The following is a 19,475-nucleotide window of genomic DNA, read 5'->3' as shown; positions in this document are numbered from 1 at the left end:
ATATACAGTTAACTTGAGTTAGGACAGTAGACGTGTTCTAGTCCCATGGATTTGGCTGGGTCTTTAGTGAAAGCCTTCCCTTCTGCACTTGTGGTTGAGGGTGAAGGAGGCAGGGGTCAGCAAGCCACATCCCAGGGTTAGAGGTTGCTTCGACAAAACCCCTACTTGTTCTGCCCTCTTTTTTTCCCCCCTGGGTTACTAGATAATGTGTGGGTGGGGAGGGTCCTGCTCTTGGTAAGGACCATGATGCCTCCTGGTTAGAAATTATCTTAGCTTTTTGGCACCTGGTCTTAAATCCTGTAATCTCACAGGGCTCCTGGGTGGCTCAGTCAGTTGAGTGTCTGACTCTTGATTTTCGCTCAGATCATGATCTTGGGATTGTGAGATGGAGCCCTGTGTAGGGCTCCCCGCTGGGGGTGGGGTCTGCTTGAGATCCTCTCTCTCGCTCTGCCCTTCCTCTGCTTGTTTGCTCTCTCTCTTTCTGTCTTTCGAAATAATTAAGACTTAAAAAAAAAAAAAGTCCTATAATCTATCTAAGAAAAGTGGGAAGTTTAAAATTATAAATGCTCCTGTGGGCTTAAAGCTCACTAAGTTTTCACTTTAAAAGTTGTTTGGCAACACATCTTTAAAAAATAATAACTTCTGCCTCTGAGGCTTGCCAGAGTTAGGTAAGGCTGTGTTTCCAGGATCCCTAATAACGAGAAAAAGAGGCACATGCAGAGAATTCAAGGAAATCGATGTAGTCAGAAGGGATGGACTTGCCTGCAGTCCGCTGTCCCCTCGGGCCATGTCCAAGAGGTGCTTCTGAGGTGAGCTCTGCAGCCTCAGTGCTGGTGGGGTGTGGGCGGGGTGGCCGTTGGCCTCATTCCATCGTTGCCATTCCGTGCCTAGCTTCATCTTTTTGGAGGCTTGCCCACAACCTGCACACACATTTCTATTGAGCAAACACATTTCTTTTTATCTCTCCCAAGTGTACCTGGATTTCCAAGTATAGTCCCCAGGAAAATAGAGATGCTTTTAGTTGGAGCTATTTTCCGGCTAAGAAAGCTCGGAATTCTTTGTGTCCAGGAGACAAAAGCAGAGCTACCAGCCAGTTAATACTTGGTTTGGCATGGGACAAGCTGGCAGCCGTGGCAGGAGGCAGGTATTGTTTTCGTCATTTCCAGAATGGGGGTAATGGGACTCAGAGGAAGTAATTTAGAAAGATAGGTCAAGTGTCTGTCAAATCAGAATCCAACACCCTTATGCAGACAGACTGCACCAACAAGGCTCAGGGTCTTTCTGCTGTGGGGTTCCCTTAGTACCTCCTGAAACTGTGCTAGCCAGGTACTTTGCTGGACACTTGACACCTGTCCAATCATCTAACCCTTACAGAAGGCTGAGGAGGTAGGTGATTGTCATTATCATGGTTCATAATTATTACTGCTTCCACCACTCCTGCTAACGGTAATGTGCTAGAGGGACCTGAGCCTTAGAGAAGAAAAATGTAATCTATAATGAGAGACAAACCAATTTTGATCAAAGTTGAAGTGGTCATTTATATTCAGTCATACATACAGTACTTGCAGAGTGCTGCTTGCCCCTCCTGTAAGGCTGCCCTAAAGGAAAGAGGAATCTTTCTCTTGGACTTGTGACTAATGGCCTGAGGTTTGCAGAGGCGGTTCTTCCTTGGTTTTCTCCTCTCTGCCAACCGAGTGATCGAAGGCCATGTTTCATAACGGCAGGAAGACAGGGACCGTGCCAGTGGTGACGGCCACCAGGGAACATAAAGGCTGGAGGAGGGATAGACTCAAAGATTCAGAGCAAATCCGACCAAGGCCTTCTCTTGCCAATACTGGGTCTCAGGGTCCAGCTAGTTGATTGGGTCTGTGCTTACTAAATTTTTAGGTTGTTACTGTAACCACTTTTGTATGTAACTGCTCTCTTGGATACAGAGGGACAAGATATCAGTGATGTCAGCTGGGTAACCAGCTGTGTGGAGCAAGCATAAGCAAAATACTCACTAAGAGCATGAGTAAGATTGTACACAGATTCGATTTCAGACAAGTGAACAGACTCCAGTTTCTCTCCTTTGCGTCCTCGTCCTAGACTGTGTCATTGCCACACTGCTTTTTGGATCCCTGATTTATTTGGGTTATTTTAGGGCACCAGCGATGGTCTGTTTTATAAACACTGATCAACATTTCCACCAGCACAGAGCTATCTGTGTGTGCTTTCCCAACTGTGCCAACTTTCTATTTATCTTACAGAGTAAAGAACTGTATTCAAAGATCCAGAGCAGATAGAGTGGCCTGAATTTTATGCTGTGTTCTTTTTGGGGAGAGCATGCACACCCAGGCATGATGAGGTCCCTCCCTGCTCTGTGTTTTTGCCTAGAAACAGGAAGCGAGCCAACATGCATGTCCTCGCCTACACACAGTTGGGACATGTAGCAGTCGTCAAGAAAAAGTTTGCTTCTCAGAGTCCCTTGCCCTGCATGGACTTGGGTGTGTGTGTGAGGGTTGGGGGGTTAGAAGGGGAGGGTGGAGTGGGATATGATGTCTAATACGGCTTTTTTTTTCTTTCATTTGCAAAGGCAGTTTCCTAGCAGATAGCTGGGTAACCAGCTGTGCACAGCATAAGCAAGATGTTCACCAAGAACATGAGTAAGATTGTACATAGATGTGATGTCAGACAAGTGAATGGATGCCAGCTGTCTCTCTCCTCTGCAGCCTTATCCTAGACTGTATCTTTGCCATGCTGCTTTTTGGATCCCTGATTTATCTTGGTGATTTTAGGGCACCAGTGATGGTCTGTTTTATGAATGCTGATCGACATTGGCACCAACACAGAGCTATCTGTGTGTGCCCATGCAGCTGTCCGATGGCTCCAAGCATATACTTTTCACACATCGTGGGTATAGAGAATGAGGCTATCTCAGCTCTTTTGTTGGGAGAACTAATCCCTTATATTCTGGGGTGACCTTGAGTCACCGACAGAGCTCTGTGCTCTTGAGTGCTGGCTTTGGAAGTTGTAGAAGCAGGGAGTGTTCTGGGAAGGGTTCCAGAGTGAGGCCTCCTATCGGGACAGCCCTGGACATAGGCATTGAGGCTTCGAAGTACTTACCCTCTTGGAAGATTGGCCTGGACTGCACTGCATCCATGTGAGCCCCTGGCTGACTTACTTTTTTTTTTTTTTTTTACAACCATTCTCTGCCAGAGTGGCCTAAAAAAGATTTATATTAAAGTGCAATATAGTCATATTTTTGTTCTCTGAGGGGACACTGTAAATCATGCACAATTCTAGAGGGCTTAAAAATGCACTTGCTCTCAGAATGTTCCTTCCAAAGATTAGGCAGCAGGTGCTCTAGGGACTGAGGTCTAGCTGTTCTCCTGCCCTATCTGCCAACTCATAGCAGTCTTTAAAAAAACCAAAAACCCAAAACCCAAAACCTAGAGTGGAATGCGGAAAACCTTAACGCCTTCAAAAGAAAATTGATTTTTTTTAAAGTTATTCTCTCTTTTGGCAGTGAAGGCAACTACGTAGTGATAAGTTGTAGTTACGGCAAAAGGAAGATGTTCCAATGTAACTGCTTCAAGTTCTCTGCGTTGCTTCCCTTCGTCCTCTTATGCCTGGATAATTTAGTCCTAGTCTCGATGGTAGACCAAAGCTGTCCAAGTGTGAGCACCTCCCTTCCTTCCAACTCTTCTTCCTCATTGGGGAGGGGGCTTGGGTAGCACCAGCCTCCAGGGAGAGCACAATAGCGGCTTCCAGAGCTGCGCCCTTGTTTCTATCCATGACAGTACTGAGATGCTGTAGCACTTTGCTCTGCTAGTGTTTCCCGTGGGATGCGTGTGCGCGTGCCGACTGTTGTGGGGCTTCTGCTTGCTGACGGCACACAGCCACTTCACTCCTACTTGCCCCTTTGTTGTGAGTTAGAGGAAAGCATCATTGATTGTTTCCCCTTGTCTTTTTTTTTTTTAATTTTTAAAATTTATTATTATCTTTTAAGATTTTATTTATTTATTTGACAGACAGAGATCACAAGTAGGCAGAGAGGCAGGCAGAGAGAGAGGAGGAAGCAGGCCCCCTGCTGAACAGAGAGCCCAATGCGGGGCTTGATCCCAGGACCCTGGGACTATAACCCGAGTGGAAGGCAGAGGCTTTAACCCACTGAGGCACCCAGGTGCCCCTAAAATTTATTTTTTTTTAAGTTTTTTTTAAAATTTGTCAGAGCACACAAGCAGGAGGTGCGGCAGGTAGAGAGAGAGGGAAAAGCAGGCTCCCTGTTGGGCACGGAGCCTGGTGTGAAGCTTGATGCAAGGACCCTGGGATCATGATCTGAGCCGAAGGCAGACACTTAACCGACTGAGCCCCGTAGGCACCCTCTTTTTTAAGATTTATTTGACAGAGAGAGTGCTTGAGCCCTCCCTCTACCTGTGCTCTCTTTCTCGCTTTCTTTTTCAAATAAATACATGAAATCTTTCAAAAAAAACACAAACTACTAAAACAGAATCTGTATGTTAATGAGGTCCTCACATGATTTGTATGGACCTTAAGATTTAGAAAGCACTCATCTGATGTTTGTCTGTTTATAACTTACAACTCTAAAAGCAAGGTATGTATGCCCCACTCTTAGGCAAAACCACTCTGAATATCCATATTATAAAACATTTAATTTTTTATTATTTAAAGATTTTATTTATTTATTTGACAGAGAGATAGATATTGAGCACAAGCAGGCAGAGCAGCAGGCAAAGGGAGGGGGAAAGCAGGCTCTCCACTGACCAGGGAGCCCGATTTGGGGCTCCATCCCAGGACCCTGGGATCATGACCTGAGCCCAAAGGCAGCTGCTTAACCAACTGAGCCACCCAGTTGCCCCATAACACATACTTCAAAATGATTATTTTCTTCAGAGGAAAGAACTTGCCCTGTCAACCCCAAGCTTAATATGTTAATTTATAAAAATGAGTTTACACATAACACATTTATTTACTGTATACGGATGGGCTCAACTGTATTTCTCTGAAACATTGGTTTTATTATGAGAAGCATTATTGCAAAAAGTGGTAACATCCTCAAAATCCATAATTCTGAAAAAAAGACCATCTAGGGGATGAAAAGAATGAGACTTGGCGATCAAGACAGTAAGTAAATTGGGAAGAGAGTTCAGGCTTTTAAGAGCATGGTTTTCCAAGAACAGTCGTTTGTAGAGGGGAGAGATTTTTAGATGGTTTATTTTAAGGTACAGCTTTTACTGGTATGTAGAAGTGATTATCTTTGCTAACAGATTATGGCCTAATGTTCCACTGATAGGAGATAGAAGTCTTTATTCTTTCTTCCCCTAAAACATGTGAAAATCACAAAATCATTCTTGATTTCATAAGCATCTCATTCCCATGGGTCCTCCCTTCTAAAATCTCATCCTGGCCTCCCTCAACTTGCTCAGTTATCACAATAGCCATCAACCAGTATCTCCAAATGCATCTTTGCTCAACAGTCTATTCTCAAAACAGCAGCCACAGGGATCCTGTTAAAACATTCTTCAGATCATATCAGTTTGCTGCTCTAACACTCCAGTGCCTCTGTCTCACTCTTGAGTAAAAATTGCAAGGCTATATGCAGCCTCACACAGGTCCCCAGTGGAGACTTTAAGTCTCCACCATACTGGTAGCCACCCTACTACTTTTTTTTTTTTTTTTAAATATTTTATGTATTTATTTGACACAAAGAAAGAGAGAGAGAGAGGATGGACACAAGCAGAGGGAGCGGCAGGCAGAGGGAGAAGCAGGCTCGCCAAGCAGGGAGCCCGATCTGCGGCTCGGTCCCAGGCCCTGGGATCATGACCTGAGCCCAAGGCAGACTAAACCATTCAGGCTCCCATTTTAGTAGTTCTTGATATGTCACAGACTATACATTTTTTTAACAGGTCTATATAATGTCAATGCTGCTGGTCTGCAGACCACATCTGAACGCATAGGTTGTCTGTTTTGTCAGTGCTCTAATTGTAACCTAGAACCTGCAAATACCTTTTGGAAAATTCTTACTGCTGTAAATGGGAGTTTGGTTTTAGCTTGATTTCAAAATAGCTATCTTGAAAAACTTTCAGTAAACTCATTTGGGTCTGACGGAGTCATATGCTAGAAAGGAGAGTGGTTAGAGGGAATGAAGTCTGAGACCTTGTGCTCTGCAGATACAAGTGTGGTGCACCCGTAGAAACCAGGTGCATCTTTTATTAGCTGGGGCTACACTTCAACACAGTCATCACAGTTACTAAAGAAGCAGTTTTCCCCGTTTTTCCTGTCATGTACCTCTTTTGTCTTTTCCCATTTCTTGCCTTGTGACTTAGTAGACCAAGGCAGGGGACTTGTGTTGATTGAGTGAGCCTGGGGACATTGGTACAGGCGGTAGGCCCAGGAGACTCTAGATAATGAAGGATGGTACCCGATGACTGGATAAAAGGGGGAGTTGAGGGAGATTAAAAAGGGTGTTTCAAAAAGTTAGCTTTAAGTGGGGCACACCTCATTGCTGCTGCTGCTATTTTAGTTTTAAACTCTGGCTTCCTCACTGATTCCTGTTTAATTCCTATTATCAGACTCCCAGCCAGAACTTTAAAAAATTAACATTTTTCAGGAGTAAAAAAATTTCACCTATTGTGATTGATACTTATGAAGCATTTTTATACCATATGTATTTACTACTTAATTTTAAGGATCTTACTGCCTTTATTTAATCTTTCATGAATCAGATCACATCCCATTCAGCAGACAGAAAAGAGCTCCAAGGAGCTATCCAGAATGACAGGCAGGAGAGAGTGGGACAAGGAAGTTGGTTTGTTTTTAAGATTTTATTTATTTATTTGACAGCACAAACAGGGGAGCAGCAGGCAGAGGGAGAGGTAGAACCAGGCTCCCCACTGAGCAGGGAACCCCTTATGAGACTTGATCCCAGGACCCTGGGATCATGACCTGAGCTATAGGCAGATGCTTAACCAACTGAGCCACCTACGTGCCCAAGTGGGACAAGGAAGTTTGTAGCAGTAAGAGGTGAATAGGTTGTAGCAAGGTCACTACTTTAGGGGATGGCAGGGGTCTGTAAGGCATATGTAAGACATGTAAGGCTCTATTTCTGGGAGAGCTGAAATTGTGATTCAGTCAGTATGGCGATGTGGGGTTTAGCCTAAATAACTCCATTCTGAGCCTGTCACCTTGTTTTTAACAATCCCCTCCTCCCCCATGATCACATTCTCAGCCTGAGAAATAGGATCAAAATTGAAGGCACTAGAGCCACTGTCAGCTACCAGTCTGAATCTCTCACAGACTCTGTTGACCGTCTGTGTGGTAGTCCTTCACAGGTCACACCTTCAGGTTCACGTTCCTTAAGTTGGTCATTTTCTCCATTTCTTTTCTAGCTTTCTGGTCATAGGGAAATAATTTGCTTGGTGGTTAGTGGCTATGAACATGCGTTTAAAGCTCTTGAGACACTGTAACACTGTAGGGCAATTGTCAAGAACCTTAGAAACCAGGTAATCCCAGTGTCTGGAGTGTACCTTGGAGTCATGGTCCCCAGGACCCAAACCAATCAAAATCAGTCAAAGGAAGGCTCCGTTGAAGAAGTTCCATGTCAGCCAAGTGGCTTGTCCAGTGATTTCTTTTTTTTAAAGTAAACAGTACCCTCAAGGTGGGGTTCATACTCAAAATCCCGAGGCCAGGAGTCACATGCTCTACCAGCTGAGCCAGTGAGGTGCCCCTGTCCAGTGTTTCTTGTAGCTGAGTTTCACCTTCCCCAGCAGTGTTAATCCGGGTGCAGAAAGCAGGGTTGGCCACAGCACAGACACCTCCTTGCTCAGTGAAATGATAATCGATAAGTTACTTTCTTATTGGCAAGAACTTTGGCCAGAGTCTAGGGATTTTTGTTGAGCAGCTATTACTTTAGCTGTGGATTCTGCAATATCTTTAAGAGTTAAGGAGCTGATACCGTGTGTATTAAAAACTGGGATGAGACACACAGAGGATTTAACCTCTCTGCCTGAAAAGCTGTCTTTTAAAAATAGCTTTATTATACTACTGGTTTGTAAAGTTTTCTGATTTGCTTTCTCAGACTTCATCAATGTCATGGTAGAGGAGGGCAAGGTTGTACAGCCCTGGAGCTTGCCATAAGCTCCAGGTGGTGGTGGTTCTGTTTTTGAAATTGGACCAGAAAAATCCAGAGGAATGCAACAACATTTTTATTTCGTGCCCCCTGCTAACTTTTTTCTCAGCCTCCCAAAAATGTGTTTATCTTGTATGCATGTGGAGCAGTCTGGAATTCTGTGTGGCATTAGATAGTGAAAAAAAGGGAAAGATTGCCCAAATGATAGAGGTTATGGGAGGGCACTCTGTGATTGAGAGACGGAAATTTTGGGATGAGATTTATTTTAATATTTAGTGTTTAAAACTATTGCACATTTTTTTCTTAACTAAGTCTTTGGGGTGTGGATGGAGGTATGGAGGTAGGGACTAGAAGCAAGCAATACCAAATTTTCAAATATCAAATTAAGAATTTTCTCTCATTAGAACAACAACAAAAAAGTCTTTACAGTGAATGAATTGTCTGAACTTCAATATCCTGATAATTATATAATTTGAGAGGAGTGTCTGGCATATTGTAAGGGACCCTGAGGGCCTGACCCCAGCATCCCCCCTCTCCCCCCACCTTTGTCTCCCCAGGATTGTCTGCAAGGATGGCTTCACTTGTCACTGCTCAGGTCTCACAATCTGGCCCTGTCGAATGCCCAGCAAGTGTGTGTCCTCTGTTTTGCCACATTTAATTAGCTCTGGAAATACACTATCAAAGGCTGTCTGGCAGTGGTTCATTAATGGTACGGGGTGAATTCAAAAGCACTAATTAATTGTTTTAGATTATTTGCAAAGCCCATGCTGAAAAACCTAATGCGTGTAGGACAAAGTTGGCAGAGAGGCTGTTCAGAGATTAACCTGGACCTTACCCAGCTCAATTGCTTTTTGGAGTTGGGCCAAGAGGGGAGTTGTTTTTCTTTTTGGAGAAGTGCTTGTGGCCACATTGTTCCCTGAATTCCCAGTTTACTGCTCCAGGCTCTTGGCTGATGGAGCTTTTACAGACCTTGCTAAACTAGGGAACTCAACATCTTCTAGGAGTTTTGTTTTCTGTTTTGTGAGAGAAACACAATTACTTAAAATTTATTAACTAAATAAATACTTCCCAAGAGCCTCTTCTAGTTTGTTATGAAATAGTTTAGGTTTTAGTGTTAAATTTCAAAGGCACCAGGATCAGGCCTTAAGTAGTACCCCATCCACGCACCCCCCCCCCAAACAAATCAGATTCCTCATTTTCTCTGTTTGACTGGCCCAGGGCAGCAAACTGCTACTGCATTTGGAAAATGGTGTTCAAAAATCTCAATTTGAAATCAGGTGCATGCCAGTTTAAGTTCAGGATATGCTGCTGTATGTTTGAAGGGACAAAATAGGCTTGCATTTTGCTACATTTGACATAGCTTATAAAATAATAGTATCTAGAGTTAGCTCAGTCAACTGAATTGTAGAAAGGTGATGGAAGTCCCTGCCCCTTCAAGATGAGAGAGATCTGAGGCTTTCTGGGCCAGGTGCCAGTGCTGGTGACTACAAGCAGTGCAGTCAGTTGAAGATGAAAGTAGAGAAGAATATGTCAGACAGCTCAGAGCCAATTGAGTATTCTATAAGGGAGCTGTTTTCTAAGCAGTATATAGCATTGTTTGAAAACACCCCTCCAGAACTCTTTCAGTCCGTGGGCCTGGCCCTGCCTCCTGACAGACTCAGTGTTTTTTCCTCATCCTTCTGGGCCTGAGCAGCCTATGAGTCAGTAGTTATGTACAAATCCCAGGCCAAATCGTACTTTATTAACATGATTCAGGAGAAAAGAATTCTAATGAAAAATTTCAGAGGCCTGCGCTAGGCTGTTTCATGATATTGTCAGATCTTCCTGAATTCAAAGAAGGCCCCCCAAAATCCGTTATTTCTTTTTACTACTCAGCTTGGAATCTATCAGAAAAATCTTACATGCAACCCTCAGCAGAGTGTGTTTCTGGTTGAGGAATTTATTCCTGAGAGCACAGTAGCCTCTGTTTACTCTTGTGTGAGGCTGGCTGTCCTGAGACTTCGGGCAACCTGCCTCGTCCTCATCCAGCAAACCTAGAGGAACAACTTCGGACTTTTAACCCTTTTTGCAAATGGCTCCCAGGCATCTTGATGGTATTGATAGGAATGCAGATCTCAGAGCTGTGAGAGAACATGAAAGACGTTTTTAGAGTTGGCAGTAAAGCCTTTGAATGAATAAATGACTATGGGTTTTTTTTTCCTGCCCCCCTTTTTTTTTAGTCTTGTTGCATTTTTATTTTAGAAAGTAATATTGTGCTACAGTGTCAAGACTAACCCGTATTTCCCAGATAAATTGTAATATATCATGAATAATGTTACAACTAATGGTTACATTGCTGTCTTAAAGAGTGATTTTCTGTAAAGAGATAAAACAAAATTCAAAGTTACCCTAAAGTAACCATGATTATTTATATTTGAGTGGGAGAGGCAGGTGTTATGATTGCCATTGATAGAATGAAAAATACACAGAATCTGTAGTGTCATGTATGTTTTGGCATCCATGAACATGGTATACCCTTCTATTTTTGTAGGTTTTCTTTAATTTCTTTCAGCACTGCTTTTTGTAGTTTTCAGTAGTTTATTTTGAAGACTATAGTATGTCCAGATGTGAACAGTATTCATTATACTTGACTATTTCATTAGAAGTCGGTTTGAGAACCTCTGTTAGAGATATAATTCTGTCTTCTTCAAACTACTCTTTATTAATAATGATGAAAACTAATTCTTCCTCTGGCCATTTGGTGAGTGAGCTCAAGCACAGATAACTAGGGCTGCTGCTGAAGTGAGTTATTGACCTGGATGGCTTTGTTCTAAATTGTAGAACTCAGGAGTTTGGTGTGTACTTAAGAAATATGGCTTTTTTAAAAAAAGATGTTATTTATTTATTTATTTGAGAGAGTGAGAATGAGCAGGGGTGGGGTGCAGAGAGAGAGGAGAGGGAGAAGGAGACTCCCTGCCGATCAGGGAGCCCAAGGACGCCGAGCTCCATCCCAGGATGCTGAGATCACGACCTGAGCCGAAGGTAGATGCTTAACTGACTGAGCTACCCAGGTGCCCTGAGAAATATGTTCTTTACTCAAGGCTCAAACTGGTGTTCCTGACCAGGGGATAGCCATAACATCTCTTCACTGAGGTGAAATGAACATCCTTATTCCTTTGGACTAAAGGTCAGAGTTAGGGGCAATATCAGAATCCAGAGGCTGAAAATCTTGTGGCCTTTTGCTCTGCCCTTGGGTTTTCCCAGCATATTTTTGCTAGAGCGCAGTCACTCTGATGAAGCTTTATTTGAGACTTGTAACTAGGATTTTGTAGAGATTTTATGCTCCAAATGTGAGGAATGCCTGCGGCCTTTACCAAAGTGAATCTGTTGGACTGTTATACTTTAATTTAGTAAAAGATTCTCCATCACAGTGTTCATTCTTGACAGAAATTTTACAGTAGTTGTGACCTTAGGCTGTGGATTCAGACACAGATTCAGGCCCAGGTTTTGCTTTTTGCAGGCTGTATAAGCCTCAGTGTCCTCACATACAAAAATAGAGATATCAGCAGTATCTACCACACTGTTGTGGTGATTATAAATGAGATAATGCGTATAAATCAGAGGGCTGTGTTTATTTATTTGATTAATTAATTTATTTTTTAATATATATATTTTTAAATTTAGATGAGAGAAAGAGATAACGGGAGAGAGAGTAGGAGCAGGGAGAGGGAGAAGCTGGCTCCTTGCTGAGCAGACAGCCCAACATGGGGCTTGATTTCAGGACCCTGGGATCATGACCTGAGCCGAAGGCAGATGCTTAATTGACTGAGCCACCCAGGCACCCCGGTTTGTGTTTATTTTAAAGGAAACTATTAAAAATAGTGTTCTTTGAAAATGTTAGCATGGTGAACATACTTACCCAGTCCTTTAAGTTGTAAGTCTTATTATTCAGGCATATAGTTGGTTCAAAAATCAGATCTGATCATGAAATACAATTTTGCAGATAAGATAGACTCTGCCAGTGACTAGTTTATTTACTTTATGTTCTGCTTAAAGCAGTACAGTGGGAGCACTGAAGTGTTACACAGTGTGTGATGAAGTTGGGAGGAGGTTGTGAATAAAAAACTTTCTTTTTTTCTTGTTTTGGAGGTTTGAGTCCCAAGTGATGATTTTCAGAACTTCTGTTCCCTAATCTATGGAATAATGCTAATTACTCTTAGTCTGTTGATTATCAGAAGAATGAAATGCATGTAAAGCAGCCAGCAGTTTGTGGCACTAGTAGGTCTTTACAGAGTTAAACCTTGTTTAAGAGAACCAGTATATTTGGGGAAAAGAAAGAGCTGGAACACACCTAGGATGGGCAGAGTGAGTTCATTATTCAACTGTATAATCCCAACAGAGATAAAGCAGGTCAGGGTATTTCTCTGGAAGTTGGCAGATTTGCTGTTGGCTAAGCTGACGACTTAGGTGGCTTTGAAGTGAGCAACATAACAGCCTAAGGATTGAGTCTGGAGCCAGGATGAAGAAGACCTTGCTTATCTAGAGGAAGTGACTTGGCCTTTAGGTGAAGGTTGGAGTATAGGCATGAATCCTTAAGAAAGGTAGTAGTGGCTCTGAGGATTGGGGCTGGGGAGAGAGAGGAGAGCCCAGAAACAATGGGGTGAGACTACCTAATGGTAATTTTCCTCATCTGTGTGGTACCTGTGGGCTTAGTCTCACCCTAACCATGCCTAACGATCCTACTTAAAATTGTAATCCCTCTGAACTTCTGGTATGTCCATTCCTTCTTATTTTGCTGTTTGTTTGTTTTTTTCCCCTCATAGCACTTTTCACTTTAAAACATGCTTATAATTTACTTATGTTTATTATTTACCCTCCCCCCCCCAATAAAATATAAGCTCCACAAAAGTTAAGTTAGTTTGCAGAAGCTCTGGTGTAGCTGTTGAGTATATGTGAAAATTCTAAAGTGGAGGACTTTGTCTCTGCTTAAATGCCCTCAGGGAGAGGGCAGGGACCATCCACTGATCAATCCCTAGCACATAGTAGGTACTTAATGTTTTTTGAACAAATCACTAATAATAACCCTGTCTCACTCATAAAGTAAACTAAAGAGAAGCAACTTTGCTAAAGTAATCAGTCTGAACCTTAATGTATTTTATTTTGGGAGAAGGGAGTGGTATTGGGATAAGGACTAACCTGTGGAGACCAGGTAAGGAGGTCAGCCTTCAGATTCTTAGGTAAGACAATGTCTGAGTGACCTGTGGTGGTGGTTTTGAAGATAGCTACTGGATCTGTCACTAGATAATGTCTTTGACAGCAAGAAGCTATTGCCTCTTGGTAAACATTCAATGAAGCTTTGGCTTAAGACTCTTTAGTACTCTTTACCTTGGCTTAAGTCGTGGTGGTACATTTCATGCAGGAGCTCTTTAAACCAGTGGCTCTCAAAGTGTAGTCATGGATCTGAGACATTCTCAAGAGTTGGTGAGGTCGGAATTGTTGTAGTAATTCAGAGTTGTCTTTTGCACTAGGTTGACATTGCAGTGATGGCATAAAAGGAATATTGGAGAAAACAGCTGGTGCCTTATAGGGATCAAGGTAGTGCCTCACTGCCACACACCAGTTGCAGTTAAGAATGTTCCTGCCAAGGGGCACCTGGGTGGCTCAGTGGGTTAAAGCTTCTGCCTTCAGCTCAGGTCATGATCTCAGGGTTCTGAGATCCAGACCCATATCAGGTTCTCTGCTCAGTAGGGAGCCTGCTTCCTCCTCTCTCTCTCTCTGCCTACTTGTGATCTTTCTGTCAAATAAATAAATAAAATCTTTTAAAAAAAATGTTCTTTCCAAGAAGTTAAAAACCCTCAAATACATGTCTTTTTCACATCCTCTATGATGAAATGGGAAGTAGGCGAGTAGCTCTTCTACATTCCAGAGCGCCATGGCCATTCTGAGGAAACACTTGCACAGTTGTTTGAATTGTGAGCTGAACTGGTCTTTTTTCATGGAATACCATCTTACTTGAAAGGACAACTGACCAGCGATGGTTATCTAGCCTTTGATACTTGGCAGGCATTTTTCGAAAATGAACAAAGTGATCCTGTGATTTCAAAGAAAACAGTTTACAATATTAGTTGCCAATGAAGGATTTTATTTTTCAAGCAAAAATCAAAGTTTTGGAAAACTTATATTCATCCCCTTGGCCATAGCAGTTTCTAAATAGTTAAATACTTTTTTGATGAGATCAATGGAAATATGAAGAAATGTGATTTTTTTGATATCATATAAGAAATATGTCAATATCTGGCATATTTGCATAACTCAGTGAACCGTGATTTTTCCAGATGGCCAATACATGATGTTACAGAATCATTTGAGGGTAATAAAAGATCTCACATCTTGATAGTGCAGGATAAAGCGGTTGATCTTAAAAAATTTTTATTTTCAGATAATTTTGGACTTACGGAAGACTTACATAAATGATACAAAGAGTTCCCATATCCTTTACTCAGCTTCACCTTATAGTAACACATACCCATAGAACTGTTATTGGTACAGTATTAATCTTGGTACAGTATTATTGGTACAGTATTATTAATTGTATTATTATTAATAGAATTTTAATTATTAATAGAATTTATTAGGACTTCACCAATTTTTCCCCTAATGCTCTTTTTCTATTCCAGGACCCAACTCAAAATCTCACATTGCATTTACTTGTCCTGTCTCCTTGGTTTCCTCTAGTCTGTGACAGCTCTCGGTCTTCCAGTGACTTTGACACTATTGAAGAGTGGCCAGTTGTTTCGGAAAATGTTCCTTGGTTTGAGTTGATCTGATAGTCTCTCATGATTGAGATTATGCATTGTTGGGAAGGGCACATACAGGTAATTTGCCCTTCTCAGGGTGTCAGATCGAGGTTACATTAAGTTGATATGTCTTACTACTGGTGATGTTGGCCTTTATCACTTGGCTAAAGTGGTACCTGCCAGAATTCTCTGCTGTAAGGTTATTAGTTTTACCTTTGTAAGTACTCAGTATTTTGAGAGCAATGGATTTTAATGTAACAACGTATGGAAAGTTTATTATGCAATTCAGATTGCACATCACAAATAACCTTTAAGTGATGACTACTTAATGAGTTTAGGTAAAATATCAAAGAAGAAATAGCTAGCCACAAGTATATGAAAAGACTGTTAAGATTTGCTTCTCCTTTGCAATTACATGTCTGTGTGAGGCCAGAGTTCTTCATATCCTTCAACCAGAACAATATATCACAATAAATTGAATGCAGAAATAGATCTGAAAATGCAGCTGTCTTCTGTTAAGCTAGATGTTAAAGAGTTTGCAAAAATGTAAAACAATGCTGCTGTTCTCACCAAATTGTTATATTTCAAAAATAGTTATTTTTCATAAGAGGTAATATTTGCATTAGCATGCTGTGGGTTCATTTTTGGTTTTAAACGAATTAAATATTTTAAAAATTTTCTCAGCTTTCATTTCTGTTGTGCTAAATGTTGATAGATAAAACTCATACCAACAAAATCTCTTTGGAGTCCTCAGTAATTTTAAAGCATAAAAGGAACATAAGACCAAAACCTTTCAGAATTGCTGCTTGCTAAGTAAATGAAGAGCTATTTTAGCACATGGAGGGGGCGAATCTTGTCTTGTGGCCGAAATGAAGTTTCAGTGAAGGATTTCACCTAGAAGTCTTGGCCCTGGGGAGGTCACTCAATACCTCTTTATCTGTTTTTTTTTCCACCTGGCAGTTAAGAGAGATAAGCCCGAGGATCTTCAGATTTCTTTCAGCTCCCAAATTTTATGATTCCCCATCACTGTTGCTCTCAAAGATGTTATCTTGGCAGCATGGGCATTGTGGTGGAGCATTTCACGTTATTTCTAGAGAGCAGTATTTACAAAGTTAATGATGAAAAGGATCCTATCAAGAGGATGGGATATAGTAATATATGTGAGGCAGGGATTTGAGAGTCCCATTCTGACTTTTTAGGCCTGTAAAATGACTTCATCAGTGTCCCCTTCAGAAAATTGTCGTTTTAGATCTTAATTGGTTTTTACTATACTGAATAAGGGTAAGATTTTTAATTATTGCTGAATATTTTGGGGAGTCAGTTTATGTGTATCACAAGTTAAAAAGTGTGTGATTTCCTAGAATTTTTGTGCTATAATGTTCTGTATATGTACATGTAAACTTTTGTGTGGAGATTTATACGTACTTAGGTAAGTCATTTTCCTTTGTTATGGGTTCTTCATATATGCCTGAGATCTATCCTGAAGCAGGCTTAGGTTGTAATATCCTTTATATACTTAAAATCTTAATGAAGTTATTTTAGTACTTTTTAAAAAGACTTGATTAAGACTCCTTAGACATCTTTAATATTTACAAATGTAGACTTAAAAAAGGGGGGGGGCAGCTGGAATGTATTAAGAATTCCAAACTGGAGGAGACTTGATGGCTTTAGTTTTTTTGTTGTTGTTTTGTTGTTGTTGTTGTTGTTTCTTAATAACATGTAACGTATTATCTGTTTCAGGGGTACAGGTCTGTGAATCATCAGTCTTAACACAGTTCACAGCACTCACCATAGCACATACTCTCCCCAGTGTCCATCACCCAGCCTCCCCATCCCCCCTCCCCAAGTTTTTAAAGATGAAGAAGCAAAAGGGACGGGGAAGCCAGGAATATATTGTCCTATTAAGTATCAGTCTCAATCAATTTTTAAACAGGATCCTGAATTCCTGTAATGTGGGTTTTGTAATGGAAACTGCCACAGTTGAGGGCCAGCTCTGTCATAATCACCAATTTGGGCATCTCTGATATTTAGCAGAAATATAAATATCTAATGTAGTGTGTGTTTGTTATACTGTCATAGGAAAATTTTGTAATTGATTCTGAGCCAGATTCCTCCAGTGTTTAAGCTACTACTTGGAAATAAGATTTGGAAGCTGACCTAACTTTCTGAGTACTTCTACAGTTTGGTAAAATACAGCAAATTCAGTATGTAGTATATCTAGAAAAGAAATTTATGATTATCTGACATCAGAAAAGCTTCATGCATCACATTTCAAAGTTTCCTTTAAATAGTTAACTATTTCAGAATCTTTATGTAACCCAGTCGAAGAGGAAAATGCTCTCCAGCTCCCAATAAGACAGCTTAAGAGAGAGCATAGTGCTTCAGAGCACAGGCGTGAGAGCCAGCTGCCTGGTGCTAATCCCAGGTCTGTCAATAAATAGCCTTGTTACCTCTCTTTGCTTCAGCATCCACATCTGTAAAGTGGAGCTAATAGAGTAAGAGCCTCCATCTCACTATACTGTTTTCCAGATTTAATGAGATATGATGCTTCATATGCTCAAACCCCGCCAGGCACTTGCTAAGCTCTGCTGAGCCATAGCTATGAGTATTGGTGTGCTATTAAAATTATTGCTCGGTTAACATGTGGTATATTTTAGGTTGGTTATTTCTTCATGACATCTGAGTTTGTATCTCATTAGTAACATTATCCTCAAGTAATGTTTTAGGATAGGTTACATCTGGGTCGATTTTACATTCATAAGGCTTACTACTGGAGCTCTAGATTTGTGGTATGTTGGTATTTTAAGGATCCTTAGAGATTACCTGGTTCAGTTCAGCCTGGTACATAAATCACCTGTCTAATATCCTGTTGACTGAACCTCTAGCCTTTATTTGAATTTAAAATATCCCTAACCCTTGGGAAATTCTTCTTTGTGTTGTGCAATCCACCAGGCTGCAAACCTCCACTCCCAGCCCCTAGTTCTGCCCTGTAGAGCTGTGTGGAATTTGGTTAACAAATAACCCACCTGAATGGAGACAGGGAGGTAAAAGAATTCTTGATAATTAAGGGTTGTCTAAAAGTGACCAGAATGAATGGTGTATCAATGGGACTTAAAGGACTTTGCTCCCTCTTCATAAAAGAAGTAGGGCTTTTATTTGTAGATGGAGCTGCTTTGAGCTAGTTGGGTGCACATTTGGCAGAGGAATTTGTTCCATGGAGCCTTGGTGGGGCAGTGAGCGGGAGGGGAAAGGCAGTGCCTGGGTCTCTGGACCTCACTCTGCAGAATACCGCCAACCCCCCCATCACGTGCATTATTGCATATGTCCTTTCCTGAAGAGGAGCTTTGTGTCTCAAAGTTTTATCTGCCATATTCTTTTAATTGCCTAAATGGAAGCTCCATGAAAGTAAAGGCTGCTCACCTTGTTCACTGCTATATCTTACAGCTGTAAGAACTTGGGAAATGTAAGTGCTCAGTATTCAAGTGATAGAATTAACAATTAAACATTCAAATGTAAATGTGTTTTCAGTTTAGTGCAGGGAAATGTTAATGTCACTTTCACTTTAACCAGCTCACGTTTGTGACTTTTTTTTTTTTTTTAAAAGATTTTATCCATTCATTTGAGAGAGAGAGAGCATAAGCAGGGGGAGAAGCAGAGGGAGAGGGAGAAGCTCCCCACTGAGCTGGGAGCCCAACATGGGGCTCAGTCCCAGGACGGGGATCATGACCCAAGCTGAGGCAGATGCTTAACCATCTTAGCCACCCAGGTGCCCCTAATTGTGACATTTTAAAATTGGACAAGTGTTTTGACATCTGCCCCCTCCCCATATTTCGTCTCTGTGAAATGACAGGAGAACACCAACCAATCACAGGCTTCATGAGTTTAATAAGTTTATTCCTTCCATTACTATTTGCAGCACCCAGTATTCCTTTGAAATACCAGACAACCCGGCAGTGGCCAGCAGTACACTTCAGACCTTCAGAATTCCAAGTTCAGGTTCTCTGAGCGTTCAGTGCTGTAGGGGCACTTGTCCAAAACTTTTACCTCCCTATAGCTGGGAATCTTTAAATGTACCAGTGAAAAAAGTTTTTTCCCCTATAAGGGGAAGAAAGAAAATCACTCCCCCAAACCCAGCAGGTCCAGCTGTGAGGTCGTTCCTTCTGTCCCATTCTTTAGGCTTGTTTTTTTATAGTAGAGCCAAAGAGATGAAAATCTAACCTGAGTTACAAGAAACAATAAACCGTGATGGCTATAAAGGGAGTGATCAGGAGCAAATGAGATAGGTACGCCTTTACCCCCCATATCCAATATATGTCCTTCACAGAAAAATACCAAAAATAACAGGTCCATAAAATATAGCAGCCAGAATTTTAAAATCCATTCATCCAAGGGTGGCAAAAAGCAGGACCGGGAGCTAGGAGGGTAAATGGCACAGGGAGAAAAAAAGTATTCACATCAGTCCAGGCATGGGGGCTGGCAAATGCGAGGAAAGACCTGCAGAGAAACCTGTGGTCCATTCATACTGGTGTCAGGAAGATTCTGCTTTATGTGCACCAGAGACAGAAATC

The 19,475-nt window shown here is 41.5% G+C and overlaps 1 protein-coding gene across 3 annotated transcripts in view; it reads left to right on the top strand.

The window, feature by feature from the left end:
- Window positions 1–19,475, top strand: part of TGFBR3 (transforming growth factor beta receptor 3) — a 197,505-nt gene that overhangs the window by 28,300 nt on the left and 149,730 nt on the right. The gene's annotated exons all lie outside the window — the stretch shown is intronic.

The sequence above is a fragment of the Mustela nigripes genome, chromosome 14 (genome assembly GCF_022355385.1).
Source record: "Mustela nigripes isolate SB6536 chromosome 14, MUSNIG.SB6536, whole genome shotgun sequence".
In the NCBI taxonomy this organism is placed as follows: Eukaryota; Metazoa; Chordata; class Mammalia; order Carnivora; family Mustelidae; genus Mustela; species Mustela nigripes.
Note: the sequence above shows the minus strand (reverse complement) of the source record. Positions and strands in the feature narration are given on the sequence as shown.